The sequence below is a fragment of the Anomaloglossus baeobatrachus genome, chromosome 1 (assembly GCF_048569485.1).
Source record: "Anomaloglossus baeobatrachus isolate aAnoBae1 chromosome 1, aAnoBae1.hap1, whole genome shotgun sequence".
Classification (NCBI taxonomy): domain Eukaryota; kingdom Metazoa; phylum Chordata; class Amphibia; order Anura; family Aromobatidae; genus Anomaloglossus; species Anomaloglossus baeobatrachus.
In genome coordinates, this window is record NC_134353.1 from 348,629,541 (window position 1) to 348,652,047 (window position 22,507).

The window sequence follows — 22,507 nt, forward strand, 5'->3', positions numbered from 1 at the left end:
AAAGGTGCTGCGGAAGGCCTGCAGGAACTCTTGAAGATCCTTGGTCATAGGGTCCTCCTTCTCCCACAACGGGTTCATCCACGCCAGTGCCTCGCCCTCCAGGTGAGACATGATGAAGGCGACCTTGGCTTGGTCGGAGGCAAACAGATGTGGCAGCTGCGTGAAGTGGAGGGAGCATTGGTTTATAAACCCCCTGCAAGTCTTGGGATCTCCGGCGTACCGGGGTGGTGAGGCCAAACGCAGTCTGGAAGCATCCGAAGAAGCGGCCATGGGAGCGGGGGACGTGGCTTGACTAGTGGCGGCTTGGGATGTTGTAGACGTGACTGCCGCTTGTAGCATGGTCAGGCGGGTGTCCACGGAAGTCATGAAGTTCAGCATGCGGGTCTGGACTTCACGCTGGCGTTGGAGTTCCTCTTGCAAGGCCGCTAGTGCTGCAGCGGGATCCATGGCCTGATCTTACTGTCACGGCCAGGTGTACGGGCAGGCCCAGGAGGTGGATCCACTGGACCGAACTCCTAGAGGGTAGGAAAGAGTCCGGCAGCTGGAACACTAGAAACAGCAGAACAGTCCTTGCACACGGGAATAGCGGAGAAGTCCCTGGGACCACGGAGTTATGGGTGGTAGTCCGGGTGACGCAGCTCAGGTTCGGAAGCCGAGATGATGTCAGGCGGGATCCGGAACCTTGGGAGCAAGATGACGGGTCACCGCAGGGATCCGAGATGGTGCGGACTGTCAGGATGGCAGAAGGACAGCGTTCGGGGTTCAGGATACGGCAGACTGGATGGCGAGGCAAGCACGGCTCTACAAAGAGAGATAGGTGAGTACATGCACTGAAACACCAGGAGACCTGACTCCTAGCTTAGGGAACACGAAGATCAGGCGCCGCCCCCTTGGACAATACACCCCTTTATACCCTGTACCTGATTAGCCTCATTACCTGTTAATGGACGCTGGCCCTTTAAGAAAGGGTCAGTGACCGCGCGCGCGCCCTAATGCGCATGCGCGCAGCCCGGGTGCCAGAAGCCAGGGAAGGAGGCTGAGAAGAGGACGCAGGGGAGCCGGCCAGGGCCTGGGAAGCCGTCGGGCGCCGCGATCGGGGACCAGGGGGCCTGGGAAGGACGGGGACCGGAGGCTGGAGAGCGGGGAGCGTGGCAGGTGAGCCGGGGAGCGGGGCTGAGGACCCGGGGAGGGAAGCCAAGGACCCGGGGAGCGTGACAGATACAGATATAATTTAAATTATTTATCATTATTGCAAATTAGGTTTATTAGCAAAATTGTTTGTTCTTATTTCATTGGATTATTATAATTTAAATATTTCAAAACAACCAAGAAAACAAATAATTTCCCAAATTCATCACAAATTTCCACTTTTACTACAATCTCACAATTATTTTTCCAATTCCCTGCCCCAGATCCCAGCGATAATCATCTTTCTTACTCACTAAAGCCCCTTTTGCTGTTAGGATCTGCTGCCTATGGGATACACAGTCAAAATCTTAGCCTATTCCTCAAGACCAATGGCCTCCAGTTCGCTAATATTTAATTGATTGTCGAGAGAATACTCCAAAAAGATAAGAGATAAATGCCTTTCACAAAACAAGGAGAAGGATCCAAAAAGATAGTAAAGTTGTATAGGCTTCGATTCATCAAGATCGGCGTGAACAACATAAGTTGTACCGTGTACACAATGCCATTAGAGGATTGCATGTCCTTGTCACCAGGTGGGACTAGCATAGAAAGTATGAAAAAAAAATGTTTTATGTCTTCTAAACAAAATGTTAACAAAAAATTATTTGTAAAAATAAAAATACATTCACTCTCAGTGCAAAAACGAGACATATTTGGTATTGCCGCATTCGTAACGACTCATATAATAAAGCTTCATAATTTTTCTTTCCATATGGTGAATACTTTATCACTTGTCTTTTTATATATAAAAAACTGTGCCTTCAGTGGAGATTTGTGTTAATATTTGCTAAAATAAATAAAAAAAGTGATAAAGTGATCAAAAAGATGTATGTATTACAAAATTATACCAGTAAAAACTAAAGTACATTTAGCATAAAGTAAACCCTAAAGCAATTCTAGAAGCAGAAAAAATGTCGACCAAAAAATAGCTATACAGAAAAAATGTTCACCACAAAAAAGCAATTTTTTAAGCAATTTTTCTTGTGAAAAAGTAGCAATACCTAAAGAAAAGGGTATAAACTGGGCATCAACATAATTGTATCGACCCACAAAGTAAAGTTAAAGTTAAAACGTTAATTAAATTGCACTATAAACTTTGTAAAAACATTTCAATACAATTCCAAATTTTTTGTTCTTGCTTACTAGCAAAAAATGATTAAAAACCGGTCAAAAGGTTGTTTTTACCCAATCATGGATCAGTAAAAATTACAGTTTGCCCCACAGAAAAAAAAACAAGCATCAACCAGCTTCATCTATGGAAAATTAATAAGTTATGAGTGTCAAAATATGGTGATGTAAAAACAAAAGATTATTTTTTTTAACTAATTTTTTATGCAAAAGTAGCAAAGTATAAAATAAAACGATATATATTTGGTGTTGGAATAATCATATCAATCCAGAATACAAAGATACCTTGACAATCCCACCAAGCGGGGAATATATATAAACAAATACCGTATATAATTTTTGGGTTTTTTGGTTCTTTTTGCCTTCCACTGAGTTAATAAAAAGTGATCAAAAACTCACATGTACAACCAATGGCACTACTGAAAACTACATGTCACGCAAAAAATTAACCCACTGCTGACGGAAAAGTGTGAAATTTATGTTTTACAATATAGCAACATGAAAGCAAATTATTATTTTTTTAAAGGGAACCTGTCACCAGATTTGGGGCCTATAAGCTGCGGCCACCACCAGTGGGCTCTAATATACAGCATTCTAACATGCTGTATATAAGAGCGCAGGCCGCTGTGAAAACATATAAATGGCTTTATAATACTCACCTAAACGGTTGGTTCAGTTCAGAATGGTCAGATGAGTTTCTCCGTTTTCTGGTATTGGCGCCTCCTCTTTTGACCATCTTTGTCCTCCTTCTTCTGAAGCCTGGGTGCATGACGCATTGAGGTCCCGCAGATGCACACTACAATACTTTGATCTGCCCTGCTCAGGTAGACAGAAAATGTACTTGCGCAGGACCTCAATGCCGGCCTGTGTGAATGACGTAGTATGCGTTATGCACCCAGGATTCAGAAGAAGGAGGACAAAGATGGCTGAAAGAGGTGGAGCTGCACCCGGAGAACGCATACACCCATTTGACTATTCTGCACCGAACCGACCGTTTAAGTGTGTATTAACTGCACAAAAGTAGTAAAACATAAAAAAAAAACACAAAACAATGTGGCATAATTGTTTTCTGTCATATTCCTTCACAATAAAAAGATGACACTGATAAAAATCATCTTATTACTGGAAAAAAAACCCTCATATGAGTATACCGTCAAAAACATAAAAAAATACTTATGGTTTTTTGAATATAATAATAGAAAATAAAAAAAAATGGTCTGGATAACAACCAACACTGGCTGTGGCGCCAAGAGGATAAAAAGAGTGGTGTCTTATATATTGTACCAAATAGTCGGAGGCATAAAATCCAACCATAGGCGCAATACGTTGATCTGGCACTGTGATTACCAGGATTACATAGATCACTATGGAGCCCTGGCATTCTAGTTATTCTCCATCTTGTAATATCAGCTTTTAACGCTGTGATGAGTTTACAAACATCTACATTGTTGAGTGTGCGATGTTGTCACCGTAAAGTATGTTTATTGTGAAGTATGTTTGCTCTGGAAATCATTAAGTAGTCATTCTCTGCTTCCTTTTTGTCTTCATTACTCATGCTAATAAGACAACAGTAAAATATGCTCCGGAATGCCTTTGTGTTCCCATCACATCAGTGGTAAACACTTGACAGGTTTAGACATTACCTAACAACTCATTTCAGGCCTAATGCACAGAAGATTTGACAATAATACCATAGGTATAATGAACACAGAGACTGTATCCAAGGACTCAAGTACAAGATATCCCTGAATATCTTAGATTTTATTAGATATGCATTAAAAACGAAAATAGTACCCCTTAACCCTTCTCATAGTGACCCCATGAGGATTGGCACAACCAGGGATGTTTTTCATGGCACCAGACTAGGGTTAAAAATGGCTGATAATTGAAAATAAAGGATTTTAAAGAACTACTGAGTGCTACAAGAGCTCTGAGGCCAATGTCACTCTTGCGAGTGACTAGCGAGATGCACTGAAAGTGGGCACGAGCAGTTGGGGTCTCCTGTGGAGAGAAAGACCTCAAAAGAAAAACCCTGTTACAAATGAACTTTTAATAATTACCGTAAGTTAAAATGCCCAAAGAGGACACACACTTAAATTACAATTGAACGAGGTACCATAATAGGTCAGGGCAGTGACAGTCAAATGATAATATCGTTAATACTCAAAGACATATAATGACATATACTAATGTGCTAGGTAGGAACACAATGAGTAACCCCTTTCAATCAATAGGTATTTACAGGGAAAATGACTCTAATGAGCCCTAAAAATCCCTAACTAGCAATGGAGGGTGTGACACCATAACTGTTTTGGGCGCCCCCATTCACCGTCGGGGTATCATCCTCATTTCCAGATCTTGACACGCAGCTGTCTTTTTTCTGGAGTCTCTGGATTTGGGACTCCTGAATATCGATTGTTTCAGTTCCCTGATGAACCCTGGTAGACTGAAAACTAGGGAGAAACGCGTCGGGACGTTTTTGGATATGAAATTTCAGATAAGTAATCTTTATTACCTCTGGTGATAGGTGTGTTTGGACAGGGTCACTGTAGGGTTGGCCTAGGGCTTCCCGACGGTGAATGGGGGCGCCCAAAACAGTTATGGTGTCACACCCACCATTGCTAGGTAGGGATTTTTAGGGCTCATTAGGGTAATTTTCCCTGTAAATACCTATTGATTGAAAAGGGTTACACATTGTGTTCCTACCTAGCATGTTAGTATATGTCATTATATGTCTTTGAGTATTAACAATATTTTCATTTGACTGTCATTGCCCCCTGACCTATTATGGTACCTCGTTCAATTTTAATTTAAGTGTGTGTCCTCTTTGGGCCTTTTTACTTAATTATTAAAAGTTATTTCTTTTGAGGTCTTTCTCCTTATATATACCCTGTGGTTATCTTTTGCTGTGGCCCTGCTTTTTGTGTGTCTCCTGTGGAGAGCACTCGTGGCCCCACAGGAGAAGACACGCAATATCCAGGACATACCCTATGTATATCAATAAAGTTTTGTACAAGCCAAATACCAGGCGGTATCAAAAACAAAACAGCTTTATTTAAAGCATAACACACCAAAAAAAGACAAAACACAGCTTGTTAAAAATAACAAAAGCCAAAAACCCAATGAAAAATGCGAGTAAGTACATTATAGGTGCAGACAGTCAGCAACATCAAAAACTCACAAAAAGCTCAAGGTGGGAACGGAGCCAAAGACGTCTGAATGAGGAAATTACGAGACTGCACAATGGGGTATATATGTATATATTTTATACATTTTGTATTTTAAATGAGTTGTCTGGTCTAAATCCACAAGTCTGCAGTCACTCTATATGTCACTCTATGTGACTGCAGACTTGTGAATGCGCACTGTGTGACAGAATCTGGCTAGAATGTTTCCGGCGCACTCAATGCCAGTGTATTTAGTAGGACCGCCATCATCTAGTTGGAATGTGGCAGGGAGTTTGCATATCGTATACTAGAGGCCACATGAGCGTGGTTCCCTGCTCTGACATGACGAATCCTTACAGTGCACAGTGCGTGAAATCTGAGGATTCATAAGTCACAGAGAGCGACACAGAGGAACTGCAGACTTATGGATTTACACAGGACAAACCCTTTAAGAGTTTGATAGGCAGTTTGGACCTGGCCCCCCCAACCATACAGCAGCACTCGGGGTACGGGATAATGATGTTGACACTCGGGGTAAAGGATAGTGTGGCGGCCCTGAGGCTTCAGTTGCCACAGGGTACTGCATCTCACTTAAGGTGAGATACACATCCCAGGTAAGGAAGAGGTTAATTGCTGGTATTCACCACATTCACAAACCACACACAGTTAGGGGCTTTCCCACTGGGATTGGCCTAGGGTAGACGGTGGGTGGCCAGCACGAGGCATGGGACTTTCCTGGTCACTAGTACAACCACCAAGTGGGCGGGCACAACTTGGGGAAAAGGAAGGAGCATCTTCACACTTAGTTAGTTTTACCCCGGGCACAGCTTAGGGTGAGGAGCAGAGTCAGGACCTCGGTCCAGGCATTTTCTTATTCACACTTCTGGAACACTGCAAGACCCGTGGCTTGGAGCAGGCAGCTCAGCCCAGGCTTTATACAGCTACAGGGGATTCCAGGGTCTGTGGAGAGTGCAGGAAACACCTGCAGCCTGTTCCACAATCAATCCATGGGATTGAAGGAACGTCGACCAGAAAGGACACACAGTGGGAACACCGGTGGTGAGCTCCAAATTATCTGGGATCGACTGGGGCCTATTACGGCAGAGACCGGCACTCCAAGGGTGACAACCGGACTGTGAGTAAAAGACCTTGAACAGCAACCACTGAGTCAGCCCTTCATTGCCGTCGCCCCGCGGTCCGGCGCCACTACCGCTCCCATCATCCTCCCTTTGGCCTAGCTCTACCTGTGGGGAGCTGAACAATCCTGGCTGCAACACCATCCACCCCAGAGGACAGCACCCGCAGCGGAGGCTAATCCCTGGCCGTACACCACAGGTGGCGTCACAAGACAACTACTACTCCCAACATCCTCAACCCTCTCATCCTCATCTCCTTCTCCACATCATCCACATCCATCCCTTCGTGGACACCTCTGGGTCACGGAACCGGGTAGGGCCATCCGTGACAACCCCCTGACCCTCACCGGCCCGGTGATGAGTATTTCCCAGACCCTGTGGGGTGCTCCAATATTGTCACTGACACTTGGATTTTTCCCTCAGCACCCATGTTTTCCATGGTTTGAAATCCCTCTTTCTATCAGCACCCAACTTTCCTATGTTCTGATATCCATATTGTCCTCAGCACGCACTTTCCCCATGCTGTGCTATACATCTTTCCCTCAGAATGCAGCTGTCCCATGCTCTGATATACATCTTTCCCTCAGCACCCAGCTTTCTCATGATATCAGAGCATGGGAAAGCTGGGTGCTGAGGGAAAGATGTATAGAGACTCTTTCCCTCAGTGCAAAACTTTCCTATCTCATGCTTTTATCTTTGTCCCCCCTCGTATATAGCTCTCCAAATACTATAATGGCCGCCAAATAGCCTTCCATATAGTATAATAAGTCCCCCATAACTCGTCATTTATTATAATGCAGACCCATAGTCCTTCATATTGTATTATGCAGCCCACATACTGTTTAACATGCGTTGAGGCTGGCGGGGGGCACCACTGCACCAATACTTGCAAGTGTTTTGAACTTTTTAATTTCTGTTTTCTGAAACATCATAGCTTTCATGTACTATCATATACAGTCCCTGACAGAAGTTCTGTCGCTTATCCATGTTATGTAAATAAAAGCTTAGAACCTGACTTTAAATTCATCCATTGGTTTCATAAATTACTCTTTTGAAAGCTGAAACCCTCCCAAATTTGGTTTAGGTTATGAAAATAAAGTTGCTGCAAAGCTGAAATATTGATCATTTAATGAACACAGAAAGGTCAGACAAAAGTTTTGTCGCCCACAGAAAGTAATGTGAAATTCAAACAAATATTTAACTTCTAATACAAAGATATGTTGCATAACATTGGTGAATGAAGTTGTGGTGCTATTAGAGCCATATTTAATATTTTATGTGACTTCCATGAGCTCGAAGGACTGCATCCATGCGGTTCAACAATGATTCATACAATTTATTAATTAAGTCATCAGGAATAGCAAAGATGCAGTCTTACATGCCTCTCAGAGTTCATCTAGATTCTTTGGTTTTGTCTTCCAAGCTTCCTCTTTCATCCTACCCCAAACATGCTCAATGATGTTCATGTCAGGTGACTGTGCTGGCTATTCATTGAGCACCTTGATCTTCTTTGCCAGGAGGAACTTTGTTGTAGAGATGGATGTATGAGATGGAGCACCATCCTGCTGCAGAATTTGACCCCTTTTATGATTGGGATGTAAGAGGTAGCTAATACATCTTGATATTTTAGGCTATTGATATTACCTTCCACCTTACAAATGTTTCGCACACCCCCATACTGAATGTAACTCCAGACCATGATCTTTCCACCACCAAACTTAACTGTTTTCTGGATCCATATAGGCTCCAGTAGGTCTCCTGCAGTATTTGCGGCGGCTGTGGTGTAATTCAACTGAATATTCATCAGAGAAATCCACCTTCTGCCACTTTTCCAACCTACATCTGTTTAGTAGGCTGTGGGACTTGGCAAATGCCACACGTTTTTTTAATTGCATTTTGTTGAGTGCTGGCTTCTGGGCACTGATTCGACCATGGAGGCCATTTCGAAACAGAATCCTACAAACTGTTCTAGTTGACACAGGGACATGAGGTAGCCAGGCCTTTTGGAGCTCTGCTGCAGTGGAAGAGGGGCTGGCTTTGGATTTTCTAACCAACAAACGTTTCTCCTGAGTAGTTGTCTTGCGGGGTCTGCTAGACCTGGGCTTGTCAAAAACATCTCCAGTCTCTTCAAATCTTTTTTAAATTCTTTGTACTTGACGCTGAGACACATTAAAGGTGCCAACCACATCTGCACTGGATCTGGTCTTCGGCCTCTTGATAATCAAGCTTTGGTCGCAGGGTGGATTTTTGGCATGTTGTCAGAGGTCACGTTGCAGTTCAAGTGAAGGTCTGGGGTGCTGGGATTCTTTTTATACACACCCATTAATTAAGCGACCATTTAGTGAGCACAGGTGAGGATGTAAACTAGGATTGGGTGCATTATATGACAAGGCGACAAAACTTTTGTCTTGCCAAATTATGACCTTTCAGTGTTCATTAAATGATCAATATTTCAGCTTTGCAGCAACTTTATTTTCATAACGTAAACTAAATTTTGGAGGGTTTCAGCTTTCAAAAGAGTAATTTATGAAACCAATGGATGAATTTAAAGTCAGGTTATAAGCTTTTATTTACATAACATGGATAAGCGACAGAACGTCTGTCAGGGACTGTGGTCTGCGGATTGTGAGCGATAGCACGTAGCACCATAGGTGGCGATAGCACAGGTATTATTGTATTATTATTATTACTACTATCAGCATTCTGTATTTAGCTTGTTGGTCACTCTATACGGACAACAACTTACAGCACTAGGGCACTTTATCTTAAAGGGCCAGAGTACTTTTTCTTAATACTGTGACTACTATTTAAGTGTGTAGTGTTGCATATTCCCTGCTATTTTTTCCTTGTAAAAGGATAAGGCACTGCCAGTATAGTGGAGGTATATCGAGGTGCACTTGTTGGTTTCCAAACCGTAAGTCAATCAAATAGGTACAAGGCAGTCTCAAGGGTTAATTTTCATATAATTTATTCCAAAATAGTTTTAAACATGTGACGTTTCAGCCACTTGGTGGCCTTCATCAGACAACTGGTATCATAAACTGGCCAAAATTTGAGTGTCAAGGCAACGGTATCCCCCGCTATGCTGCTTCACATAACTTGTCTTCTTTACTGCTCCATTCTATGTCCTGTTGTGTATAAATATGTGACTCTTCAGATTTTGTGTTATACTGAGCCTGATGAAGAGACCTGCGTAGTCTAGAAAGCTTGCTATTATCACCATCTTTTCAGTTAGCCATTAAAAGGTATCAACCACTGAGGACTTCCAGTTCTTTTAAACAAACTTTTTTTTATCTCAAATATGGCACTCTTTGCCTTAAAAGTAGTTTTTGACCACATATGGGGTACTGGTGTACTCAACAGAAATTGCAGAAGAAATTTTATGGTCCATTATGTCCTGTGACCCTTGTGAAAATCAAAGCTTTTTGTTAAAATATTTTTTTGTGGTAAAAAATGTATTTTTTCATTTTCACAGCTCAACGTTATAATGTTCTGTGAAGCACCTAGGGGTTCAAGGTGCTCATCAAACATCTAGGTAAATTGCTTGAGGGGTCTAGTTTCAAAAATGGGGTCACTTGTAGGCAAGCTCCACTGTTTAGGCACATCAGTGGATCTCCAAACGTGACATGGTGTCTGCTAACGAGTTCAGCCAATTCTGCATTCAATTGGCATCCTTCACTTCCAAGCTCTGCCATGCGCCCAAACAATTGATTTCCACCACATATGAAGTATCAGCATAGCCAGGAGAAATTGCACAATAAATTGTATGGTGCATTTTATCCTCTTACCATTGTGGGAAAAAAGCTATTTGGTTGACATAACATTTTTGTGGCTCACCAAACATATAGCTAAATTCCCTGAGGGGTCTAGTTTCCAAAATAGGGTCACTTGTGGGGGAGCTCCACTGGTAAGGCACATCAGGTGCTGTTCAAAAGCGACATGGTGTCCGCTAACGATTGCAGCTATTTTAGCATTCAAAAAGTGAAACGGCGCTCCTTCCCTTCTGAGCCCTGCTGTGCGCCCAAACAGTTGATTTTTACCACATATGAGGTATTAGTATACTCAGGAGAAATTGCACAATAAATTGTATGGTGCATTTTTTCCTGCTCCCTTGTGAAAAAAATGGGGTCACTTGTGGAGGAGCTCTATGTTTAGGCACATCAGGCACTTGACATGGCATCCGCTATACTCGTATATTCCAGTCAATTTTGCATGCTAAAATTAAATGGCGCTCCTTTCTTTCTGAGCCCAGGGGTTCAAGGTGCTCACAAAATATCTAGATAAATTCCTTGAGGGGTCTAGTCTCCAAAATGGTTTCAATTATGGAGGAGCTCCACTGTTTACGCTCATCAGGGGCTCTCCAAAAGTGACATGGCGTCCACTAACGCAGCTAATTGCAGCTATCTTAGCATTTAAAAAACTAAATGGCGCACCTTGCCTTTCGAGTCCTGCCTTCCACCCAAACAGAAGATTTTCCCCACACAGGTATCCTCATACTCAGGAGGAATAGCATAATAAATTGCATGGTGCACTTTTTCCTGTTACCCTTGTGAAAATAAGCTATCTGGTTGAAGTAATAATGTTGTGGTGAAAATGTATTTTTTTATTTTCACAGCTCAACGTTATAACATTCTGTGAAGCACCTCGAGATTCAAGGTGCTCATCAAACATCTAGATAAATTCCTTGAGAGGTCTAGTTACCAAAATTGGGACACTTGTGGGGGAGCTCCACGGTTTAGGCACCTCAGGGGGTCTCCAAACACGACATGACATCCACTAACGATTACAGCTATCTTAGCATTCAAAAATTGAAATGGCGCTCCTTCCCTTCCGACCCTTGCCTTGCACCCAAACAGTTGATTTCCACCACATATGAGGTATCAGGATACTCAGGAGAAATTGCAAAATAAATTGTATGGTGCATTTTCTCCTGTTACCCTTGTGAAAAAAAAGAGCTATCTGGTTGAAGTAACAAGGAGGGATGGGGAAGACGGCAGGGGAGGATGGCTGCCCTGCGGCTCTGTATGGACTGGGGAGAATGACTGGCCTAGATATGTCTGTAGGGACAAGGAAGATAGGCTGCCCTGTGCATCTGTATGGACTGGGAGGATGGGCTGCCCTAGATATATCTGTAGGGACAGGGAAGATAGCTGCCCTGCGGATCTGTATGGACAAGGAGGATAGCTGCCCTGCGGATCTGTACAGACAAGTATAGCTGCCCTGCGGATCTGTACGGACAAGGATAGCTGCACTGCGGATCTGTGCGGATGGGGGGGATGGCTGCCCTGCTTATATGTCTGTACTGGCAGGGAGGATAGCTGCTGGCGGATCTGTACAGACAGGGAGGATAGCTGCCCTGCGGATCTGTACGGACAGTGAGGATAGCTGCCCTGCATATGGCCGAAAACACACTTCCGCATTAAAAATGTACGTGTGACACGGTCCGTTTTTCGGGTCCGTGTTCCGTTTTTTTGGGGGCGTTTCTCCGGTATGTATGGCATCCGTGTGATGGCGTATGCTATCCGTGTTTGCATGTAAAATGTCCGTGTGTGCGAGTAAAATGCCCGTGTATGTGTACGTGTAATGTCCGTGTGTAATATCCGTGTGTGTGATGTAAAATGTCGTTCATACATGTCGGCTGACAGCAGACAGAGTTGCGCGATGAGAATGAACTCGAGTGAACTTCACCCGACTTCATTGTCATACCGCGGCTCTTTCTGTGTCGCGTACTGATTAGCGATCACCCGTGAATGACTCACCGGTGACCGCTAATCCCCTGAGTGACTGAATTGAGCAGTGCGATTATTGCTGCTGTCACTCTGGCTACCCGCGGCTACCTGGATCCTCCACCCGAGAACGCAACTCACCTGTGACTTCATCGCTGTCACTCGGGTGACTTGCTGTCACAGGTGGAGGATCCAGCGGTGGCCGCGAGTAACCTGAGTGACAGCTCAGCTGATCGCGCTACTCACCTCAGTTGCTGCGTGGAGGTGACAGGAGTGGCGGTGTTCTTCTGCAGCTCCTGTCACCTTCATGTAGCTGAGCTGGAAGTGATGCGGGACCTCCGGGGATTACGCCGGACATGGATGGGTATTTGGGGCATAATAAATTGGTGAACGAGGGTATTTGTTATTGTTTTTTATTTCAAATAAAGGATTTTTTCACTGTGTGTGTTTATTAACTTTAACTTGCAGGTTAATCATTGGGGGTGTCTCATAGACGCCTGCAATGATTAATCTAGGACTTATTGGCAGCTATGGGCTGCCATTAACTCATTACCCCAATTGCAAACGCACCAGGGCAAATCAGGAAGAGGCGGGTAGAGTCCCAGAACTGTCGCATCCATTGTATGCGGCAATTCTGGGCGGCTGCTGGCTGATATTGTTAGGCTGGGGGGCTCCCCATAACGTGGGGCTCCCCATCCTGAGAATACCAGCCTTCAGCCGTATGGCTTTATCTTGGCTGGAATAAAACTTGGGGGGGACCGCACACCGTTTTTTTAATTCATTATTTATTTATTTCACTGCACAGTATAGACCCGCCCACCGGCTGCTGTTATTGGGTGCAGTGAGACAGCTGTCACTCAGCGTGTGGGCGTGTCTCACTGCAACCAATCAAGGCGCTGGTGGGTGGGGGAAGCAGGGAATAGTAGATTGATTAATGAGCGGCTGGCATTTTCAAATGAATTGAAGCCGCGTATTTTCGGCACAGCTGTTCCTCGCCGCGCTGGTGATCGGGGATTGGTAAGTATGACCCGGGGGAAGGAAAAGACCGAGCGCCAATGTAAGTATGACTGAGAACAGCAGAAAAAAAGGTAAGTAGACTGACTTTAATAAAAAAGGAAAAAAAAGATCGCTGGTTTAAAAACGCACACGGACGAAACGTGCTGAACACGGACATACTCCGTGTGCCGTCCGTGCAGGCACGGACCCATAGACCATAGCGGGTCCGTGCCTGCGTACTGCCGGCCAAAAACGGACATGTCGTCCGTGTAGAAAACCGCACACACGTACTTACGACACGGATACACGTTACATGTGATTTTACGTGTGTGTGCCACCCATTGAATAACATGGGTCTCTGTGTCTCCGGTACGTGCAAAAACGTACCAAACACGTACAGGAAACACGAATGTGTGTTGCAGGCCTATGTCTGTATGGACGGGGAGGATGGCTGCCCTGCGGATCTGTATGGAAGGGGAAGATGGGTGCCCTGCGGATCTGTACGGACAGGGATGGTGGCTGTCCTGCATATCTGTACGGACGGGGAGGATAGCTGCCTGGCGGATCTGTTCAGACAGGGAGGATAGCTGCCCTGCGGATCTGTACGGACGGGGAGGATAGCTGCCCTGCGGATCTGTACGGACAGGGATGGTGGCTGTCCTGCATATCTGTACGGACGGGGAGGATAGCTGCCTGGCGGATCTGTTCAGACAGGGAGGATAGCTGCCCTGCGGATCTGTACGGACGGGGAGGATAGCTGCCCTGCGGATCTGTACGGACAGGGATGGTGGCTGTCCTGCATATCTGTACGGACGGGGAGGATAGCTGCCTGGCGGATCTGTTCAGACAGGGAGGATAGCTGCCCTGCGGATCTGTACGGACGGGGAGGATAGCTGCCCTGCGGATCTGTACGGACAGGGATGGTGGCTGTCCTGCAGATCTGTACGGACGGGGAGGATAGCTGCCTGGCGGATCTGTTCAGACAGGGAGGATAGCTGCCCTGCGGATCTGTACGGACGGGGAGGATAGCTGCCCTGCGGATCTGTACGGACAGGGATGGTGGCTGTCCTGCAGATCTGTACGGACGGGGAGGATAGCTGCCTGGCAGATCTGTTCAGACAGGGAGGATAGCTGCCCTGCAGATCTGTACGGACGGGGAGGATGGCTGCCCTGCGGATCTGTACGGACGGGGAGGATGGCTGCCCTGCGGATCTGTACGGACGGGGAGGATGGCTGCCCTGCGGATCTGTACGGACGGGGAGGATGGCTGCCCTGCGGATCTGTACGGACGGGGAGGATGGCTGCCCTGCAGACGTCTGTATAGAGCCGGCCGGAGTTTCTCACGTCTGGTAAGGAGTGGGCGGAGAGGAGAACTGTTGGGAAGAGAATAGGAGGACACAGCAGTGACGTGTGGAGGAGGGCAATGGAGGAGGAAACAAACCTAAGAAACAAGCGCAGATTGCTGGGGGACACACAGTGTGTGGAGGAGCAGCTTGAGCGTGGGCTTCTGTGGATTTAGCCCCGGACCTCTGCATGGATGCGGCATCATCCCGGGGAACACAGCGCCACATCGGAACTCGATTAACCCCCTGAGTCCCAGGTAATGTTTGGATGGTGTGTGCATAGTATGTGCATAGTATGTGCGGGCAGAGTGCACACAAATGCAGGATGTGTAAACACACACACACACACCGCTCATATGCCATATCCATGTATCCATCCATCGCACTCACACTACTAGGAATGTATGGTGTGTGTGTATGTGTAACAGGAATGTATTCATGAGTGTATATTATAATACACACCCATGAATACATTTCTAGTATTATATGTGTGTGTGTGTGTGTGTGTATATATATATATATATATATATATATATATATATATATATATATATATATATATATATTTCATATGAGCAGTGCATACATTCCTAGTAGTATATATGTGTGTATATGTGTATATATGTGTATATGTGTGTGTATATATATATATATATATATATATATATATATATATATATATATATATATATATTCATATGAGCAGTGCATACATTCCTAGTAGTATATATGTGTGTGTATGTATGTCTCTCCCTCTATCTGTGTGTGTGTGTGTGTGTGTGTGTGTGTGTGTGTGTAATATATATATGCAGTGTATACGTTCCTAGTAGTATGTGTAGATCTATCTATCTCTATCTATCCACACCGTGTGTACATTGCTAGTAGTAACTGTGGGTGACCTGTATGGTGGGTGATGTCACCAGTGACTTAGTGGAGATGTGACTGGCTTTGTTGTGCAGACCAGTGGGTACAGTGTGTACGGAATGGGGTGGCACGCTGGCACAGATGCCACCGCTTCTTGCCACTACGACAATGTTAAGTTTATTTATTCTAATCTATATTTAGGCCTGAGATCTGGGCAACGGTCACTGGGAAGCTGCAGGTTTACTTCCTTCACTTTAGCTTTTCCATTGAACGCTATTGTACCTACAACCTGGCGAATTAATGATGACACTTGTATAGAGCTTCAGTGCATTTAAAAAGGGAGGTCTCCTAGCTCCATTCTTCTGTCCCATAGTATACACCAAGAGCACGGGTTGTCGTCCCCCCCCCCCTTTACTTTATGAATACTAGAAATTGTACTGACTAATGGAGTGTGTCATCAGAGAAATGTACACAGGCTGGTGCTGCCATCATATGTTCGGAAGCATTAGCTCTGATGGCAGGTTGACTTGATGCCTTCAGCATCTGATCATTGGTAGCCTCACCTCAGTCACAGAATCCTAGGGGCTGGGGGACTGTGAAGCAAAAAACACTTTTTTTTTCTGAAGCAACTCTCCTGTTCTACCACTGTGGCTCTTTCTATTAGTTGATGTGGGCTACAGCATTAAGACCCCGACTGATCACTGGACCCCCACAAATTAGTCATTTATGACGGTAATTCCCAACCCTCCAGATCGAGCACTGTGGCTCTTGCACTAGGAGTTGATGTGGGTTATAGTAGTAGGACGTCCACAGATTGGTCATGTATGATAGGAATAGTCAACCCTCCAGATCTAGCACTGTGGCTCTTAGGATCCCCACAGATCAGTCACTTATGTTGGTAATTCCCAACTCTCCAGATCTGGCACTGTGGCTCTTCCATTAGGAGTTGATGTGGTTTACAGCAGTAGGACCCCCACTGATCATAGGACCCCCACTGATCAGTCATTTATGGTGGAAATACCCAACACTCTATATCTAGCTCTGTCTCTATCCATTAGAAGTTGATGTGGGTTACAGCAGTAGGACACCCACAGATCATAGGACCCCCACTAATTAGTCATTTAAAGTGGGAACATCCTAACCAGGTAAGATGTGTATAGACTGGTAATTATCTGCCCCTTCTCTTATGGTTCAATGGGGGAGAAGAGGCTGCCAGACCCTGTTGCACCACTTATGTTTATAGGGAGATTATAGAATCGGACTGACAAAACCTTGACTCCCCCATCAGCTGCCCTCCAGCATGAATCTTTCATTATTCGGTGATGATGGATCGTTGCCAGCTCCCATTGTGAATGGAGAGATGTAGCGCTGAAGCATCTCTGACGTCCATTCTTCATGTGTTCTATCTGGAGTTTTCACTGATAGAAGACAACCATTTTCGTCTATGAAGCTGCTCCCGTCTGTTTTTCATCCTAGTCCCAGATCAAACTTGCAATGTAAGTTCATGGGCCTGTGAAACGCTAGATGGCCCCTAGTGCTGTCTGGTTTTCACCGTTGCTTGGAAAAGCTTTGGAGCCAGTCTCAAATTTTTCTTTCTTTAGACTAAACACTGATGAACACCCGATCAGCACATGGATGGAAATGGGCCTGCTCTTTTCACGTACGAGTAGTCAGTGAAGCCTAAAGGCCCCGTCACACTAAGCAACATCGCTAGAAACATCGCTGCTAACGAACAACTTTTGTGAAGTTGCTAGCGATGTTGGTGTGTGTGACATCCAGCAACAACCTGGCCCCTGCTGTGAGGTCGTTGGTTGTTGCTGAATGTCCTGGGCCATTTTTTAGTTGTTGCTCTCCCGCTGTGAAGCACAGATCGCTGTGTGTGACAGCGAGACAGCAACAACTAAATGTGCAGGCAGCAGGAGCCGGCTTCTGCGGAGGCTGGTAACCAATGTAAACATCAGGTAACCAAGAAGCCCTGTCCTTGGTTACCCGATATTTACCTTTGTTACCAGCCTCCGCCGCTCTCACTGCCTGTGCTGCCGGCTCCTGCTCTGTGCACATGTAGCTGCAGGACACATCGGGTTAATTAACCCGATGTGTGCTGTAGCTAGGAGAGCAAGGAGCCAGCGCTAAGCATTGTGCGCTGCTCCCTGCTCTGTGCACATTTAGCTGCAGCACACATCGGGTAATTAACCCGATGTGTGCTGTAACTAGGAGAGCAGGGAGCCAGCGCTCAGTGTGCGCTGCTCCCTGCACGTGTAGCTCTGTGCGCTGGTAACCAAGGTAAATATCGGGTTGGTTACCCGATATTTACCTTAGTTACCAAGCGCAGCATCTTCCACGCGGCGCTGGGGGCTGGTCACTGGTTGCTGGTGAGCTCACCAGCAACTCGTGTAGCCACGCTCCAGCGATCCCTGCCAGGTCAGGTTGCTGGTGGGATCGCTGGAGCGTCGCAGTGTGACATCTCACCAGCAACCTCCTAGCAACTTACCAGCGATCCCTATCGTTGTTGGGATCGCTGGTAAGTTGCTTAGTGTGACTGGACCTTAAATGTCTATGGCTAGATCCTGGTAAAAGCTGTGTGATTTGTCCCCTCATCATCAGCTAGATCAGAGTGTAACCAATGCCCTAACCTCTTATCACCTCTGTCCTGTCATAGATTATAGGCTTTGGTTATTGGTTTTCTGTTATCAGCGCAGATGAATGAATAAGAGAGCTCCAGTCTGGTCCTGGCTGTAATCTTCACTAATGAGTGGCTTGTGTCAGGCTTCCATGAGAAGGTCAGGCCTCTGGTAAGCTCTGCATACTTTCAGAGGAGAATGGGTTTAGTAATTATGTCCAACCACAAACAGGACTTTCTTTTTGTAAATCTCCATCAGAGCTTGAAACCTCTTAGGATGAGCACAGATTGGAAGTTTCCAAGATCATTTCACATACATTAGTATTGGGGACACTATTGGAAAAGTATGTGAATAGTATACGTAACAAAATTGCGGTTGTGAAGGTGGAGTATCATATGTAAAAGAAACTGTTCATAGATGTCATTTGCTTGGATATCTGCTCTCCTTTTGTTTATTGTGACATTTCCACAAGTATTCGATAAGCGACCTTCTATGGTGGACCTTGTTTCCCCACGCTCTGCCGGTGAACAGCCTAATGGCAGAGTGCCACCCAGTGGTCGCTGTCTCATGATGCACAGTGGAATGTTTCATTGGTACCAAACTGCTTGTGAGTCAGTGACTGATGAGTCGATGGATTGTTTGGATAAGTATGTGTCCTAAACATGAAACCAGTGCAACGTGCCTATCAGTGCATATGCTGTATATGACTCCTATTGTAGTTCCCAAACACATTACACTAATGTCGGCTGATGCATCTGACATTGACTGGTTCGGACAACAGTCAAATGTCTGATGGCCCCCTACAATTGATTGTCAGGTGAGATAAGGGACCTTCTGTTCTACAGAGATGCCTGACTCTCATTGAGAACACAGGTGCACCCAGCCGAGTAAGCGCACCTGTGTATGAGAGAGTTGGGCAAGAAATCTACTGGCCAAAACATTGTTTGGCCAGCAGCAAACTAAAGTGTATGGAGGAGACTTAAAGGAGTAATCCAGGACCTTGGTTAGTTCTTAGCCTCATATGAAAAAATAACAGGCAGGCAGCAGTTGGTAACTACCTGCCAGGTCTGCTCTGCGCCAAAATATGCCGGCTCAGAGTTGTCACGGACAGCTCCTTCTGGCGATTTTGCGGCATCTGGTGATGTCACATCAACAAAGCAGCTTCTTCTCTTCCGCTCTGTTCTGTTGATGAGGCGTCACTGCTGATGTCATGCTGATTGACAAGCATCTCTCGACTTCCTAACTGCAGAGAACCAGCTGTTAATCAGAATGACGTTGGTTTTACGTACCCCAGGCTCGGCTTAATTTCCCTGGGTCTGCTGCCCTCTGTCGTGCTCTTTGTCGGGGATTGCAAGTTGCCTGATATGGCTCAATGACCTCTCCCTAGGCCTGTTTAAGGTCCATAAAGAGACAAACCTGTGTCTTGTGATTGAGACTCTAGTCCTGTGTTTGGTGTGCTCCGCATTTTACGTGGACTGTGCTCTTAGTGGCTTCCATTCCTGCTGAGTTCCTCTTCATATATCCTGCTGCTCTTGAGATTCCTGAGTGGGCTAAGTACTCGTTGCCAACGTGCCTTCCTGCTTTCTCCATCAATGTCTGTGGACAGAGCAGACCGGAAGACAAAAAACTGCTCCATTGATTTAGATCAAAGGGAGAAGAGTCACCGCCGGCAGACCTCGTCGCTGGCGGGTAGTTACCATCTACACACTGGTTAGTTCTTAGTCCCTTACGAAAAAACAACCAAAGTGAGAAGTGTGGGTTCAACACCGGCACCTTAACCGATCAGCTGTTCCCGATTCTGCCACCAGCTTGAATTAGTAGGTTACGGAGCTGCACAGCTCACCTCTGTCAACTGTATAGTGGCCGCGACAGTGTACTGCCTATCCACCCCCTATTCAAATCAATAGGGGGAAGAGGTGCAGTACCTGGCCACTAGTCTCTTGACGAGGCTGTGCTATGCAGCTCTGCAACTGAGTAGTTACAGTTAGTGGGGGCACCAGGAACAGCTGATCAGCGGGGGTGACAGTGTCGCACCCACACACCGATCAGACATTGATGACCTCTTGTAAGGAGCATCACTGTTAATCACGGACAGTCCCTTTAACTCTAGAGATGCGGTATACAAAAGTATGTGACCCCCCCCCCTTGACTTTTACGTGTAGACCTGAGTAAAAACCCCTAATAAAGTATAGAAAACATTATCTTTACACATTTATAAAGGAAAAATAAATAGTAGGTCCACATTAAGTGGTGATATGTCCTAGTGACACATAGTGGCTCCGAGTTGCACAATATGGAGTGCAGCATGCCAGCGAATGCAATTCCAACCCTAATTACACACCTACATTGCTGCACAATGACGGGGTATGGCCGATGGCAATCTACAGGGGGCTTGTGGGGAAGAGAAGACCGAACAAATGTCAGCAAATGTGCGCTTCGCGGACCTTACAGTCTGTCTGGTGCCCGCTGCTGTTCTCCTTTCCAGAGTAATCTAGTGTGAGCCTTGTGCACATTATTTTTTGTTGGAAAGGATTAATTTGATGCAGGATAAACAGTGATGTTACAGAAGCAGCTATTCTTAGCTATGTCGTGACCCATGAAACTAATCCAATGCAAACATAATCAAGAATAAATCCTCTAATATTGTACATCCCATAAGCTCCAAGTGGGCAGGTGGTGGAGTCTGTGCTCACCCTGCGCGGGCTGACTGGTGCATAGTATACAGCTTATAGTGTAACAAATGGAAAATTACAAGTTTGCTTAGTTCCTCCATGCACTATCCTCCACATGCAGACATCTTGGTTTTACTATATAATCTGAGAGCAGAATGATGTAAGGGCAGAGAACCCAATTCCACCAGTGTATAGCTTGCTGTGATGTTTTATACGTTCACTGTTTTCTGTACTGCAAAGCTAGCCGTGCTCTGAATGTTAAAGGGAACCTGTCACCAGTTTTTTGCTTTATAAGCTGCGGCCATCACCACCGGGCTCTTATATACAGCATTCTATCATGCTATATATAAGAGCCCAGGCCGCTGTGTAGAACATAAACACTTTATAATACTCACCTAAACTAGTCGCTGAGGTGGATGTGGGTCAAATGGGCGTCTTCGTCCTCCGGTGCCGCCTCTTTTGGCCATCTTTGTCGCCACTTCTGTCGTCCTTCTGAAGCTGCGGTGCATGACTGATCCGACGTCATCCCCACTCGCCGGCATTCCGGTCCTGAGCAGGCGCACTTTGATCTGTCCTGAGCAGGGCAGATCAAAGTATTGTAGTGCGCATGTGCGGGATCGGCGAGTGTGTGTGACGTAGGATGCGTCATGCACACAGGCTTCAGAAGGAGGATGAAGATGGCCGAAAGACGAGGCGCCGGCACTGGACAAAGGAGACACCCATATGGCCAACCGCGCGACTGTTAGGTGAGTATTATAAAGTGTTTATGTTCTACACAGTGGTCTGGGCTCTTATACACAGCATGTTAGAATGCTATATATAAGAGCCCACTGGTGGTGGCCGCTGCTTATAAAGCAAAAACTGGTGACGGATTCTCTTTAAGCTCTGTATAACCCCACCCACACCACTGATCGGCAGCTTTCAATGTACTCCTGCATATTGACAGAAAGCTGCCAATCAGTGCTAGGGGGGCGGGGTTGCACAGTGCAGGAGGACTACATGGCAGGAGACGCCTAGTCCTGTAGTTGTGATAGCCTGCTGATTAAAACTCTGATTTTATTTGAACCGCAACACTCAATCTAGTAAATTGCACAGTACTGGAATCAGGGCCTCTGCCTTTACGTCATACTGCTCTCAGATTACACAGCAAAAACCTACTGGCAGATTCCCTTTAAGAAACCATGGCTGCTGCTGATCTCAGAAACATCAGATATCCAATTTTTCTTTATTTCCCCCTGACGACTATAATTGGGGAGTAGAGTTAGGGGACTGCCAATCCTGTCAAAATTAAAGAAAGTAAAATTGACTTTAAACTTTAACATTTCACTGAACTATCATAGACCTAATGATCTATTGATTCCAAGTAATCACTAACATCAAGGTGGAATTTCTTCCATCTTTTTAGTAATCTATGGGGGATCCAGGTGCGATGATGAAAATTCACATGTCATACACTTTAAAGGGGCTCTCAGGGCATTAAGATATTGATAAGCTGTCCTTAGGCTTGGTTAATATCAGATTGGTGTGGGTAGGACCCCCTGCACCTCCACTGATTAGCCGTTATGGCTGGATGTAAGCGATGTACAGGCTGTGTTGTTTACATTCGGTTGCTATAGTGTCCATACTTGTAGTGGATATGACAACTTTTTCTTCTCATCATTATGTC

The 22,507-nt window shown here is 45.5% G+C and overlaps 1 protein-coding gene across 2 annotated transcripts in view; it reads left to right on the forward strand.

The window, feature by feature from the left end:
• Positions 1 to 22,507, forward strand: part of RASGEF1B (RasGEF domain family member 1B) — a 625,650-nt gene that overhangs the window by 561,388 nt on the left and 41,755 nt on the right. Inside the window, exon 1 of one of the 2 annotated variants that reach the window (XM_075352420.1) lies at positions 14,650 to 14,941. The exons of the other annotated variant lie outside the window; for it this stretch is intronic. The gene's annotated coding sequence lies outside the window, so the exon portion shown is untranslated. Of the gene's footprint in view, positions 1 to 14,649; positions 14,942 to 22,507 lie in introns of those variants that run through there. 2 annotated transcript variants of the gene reach the window in all.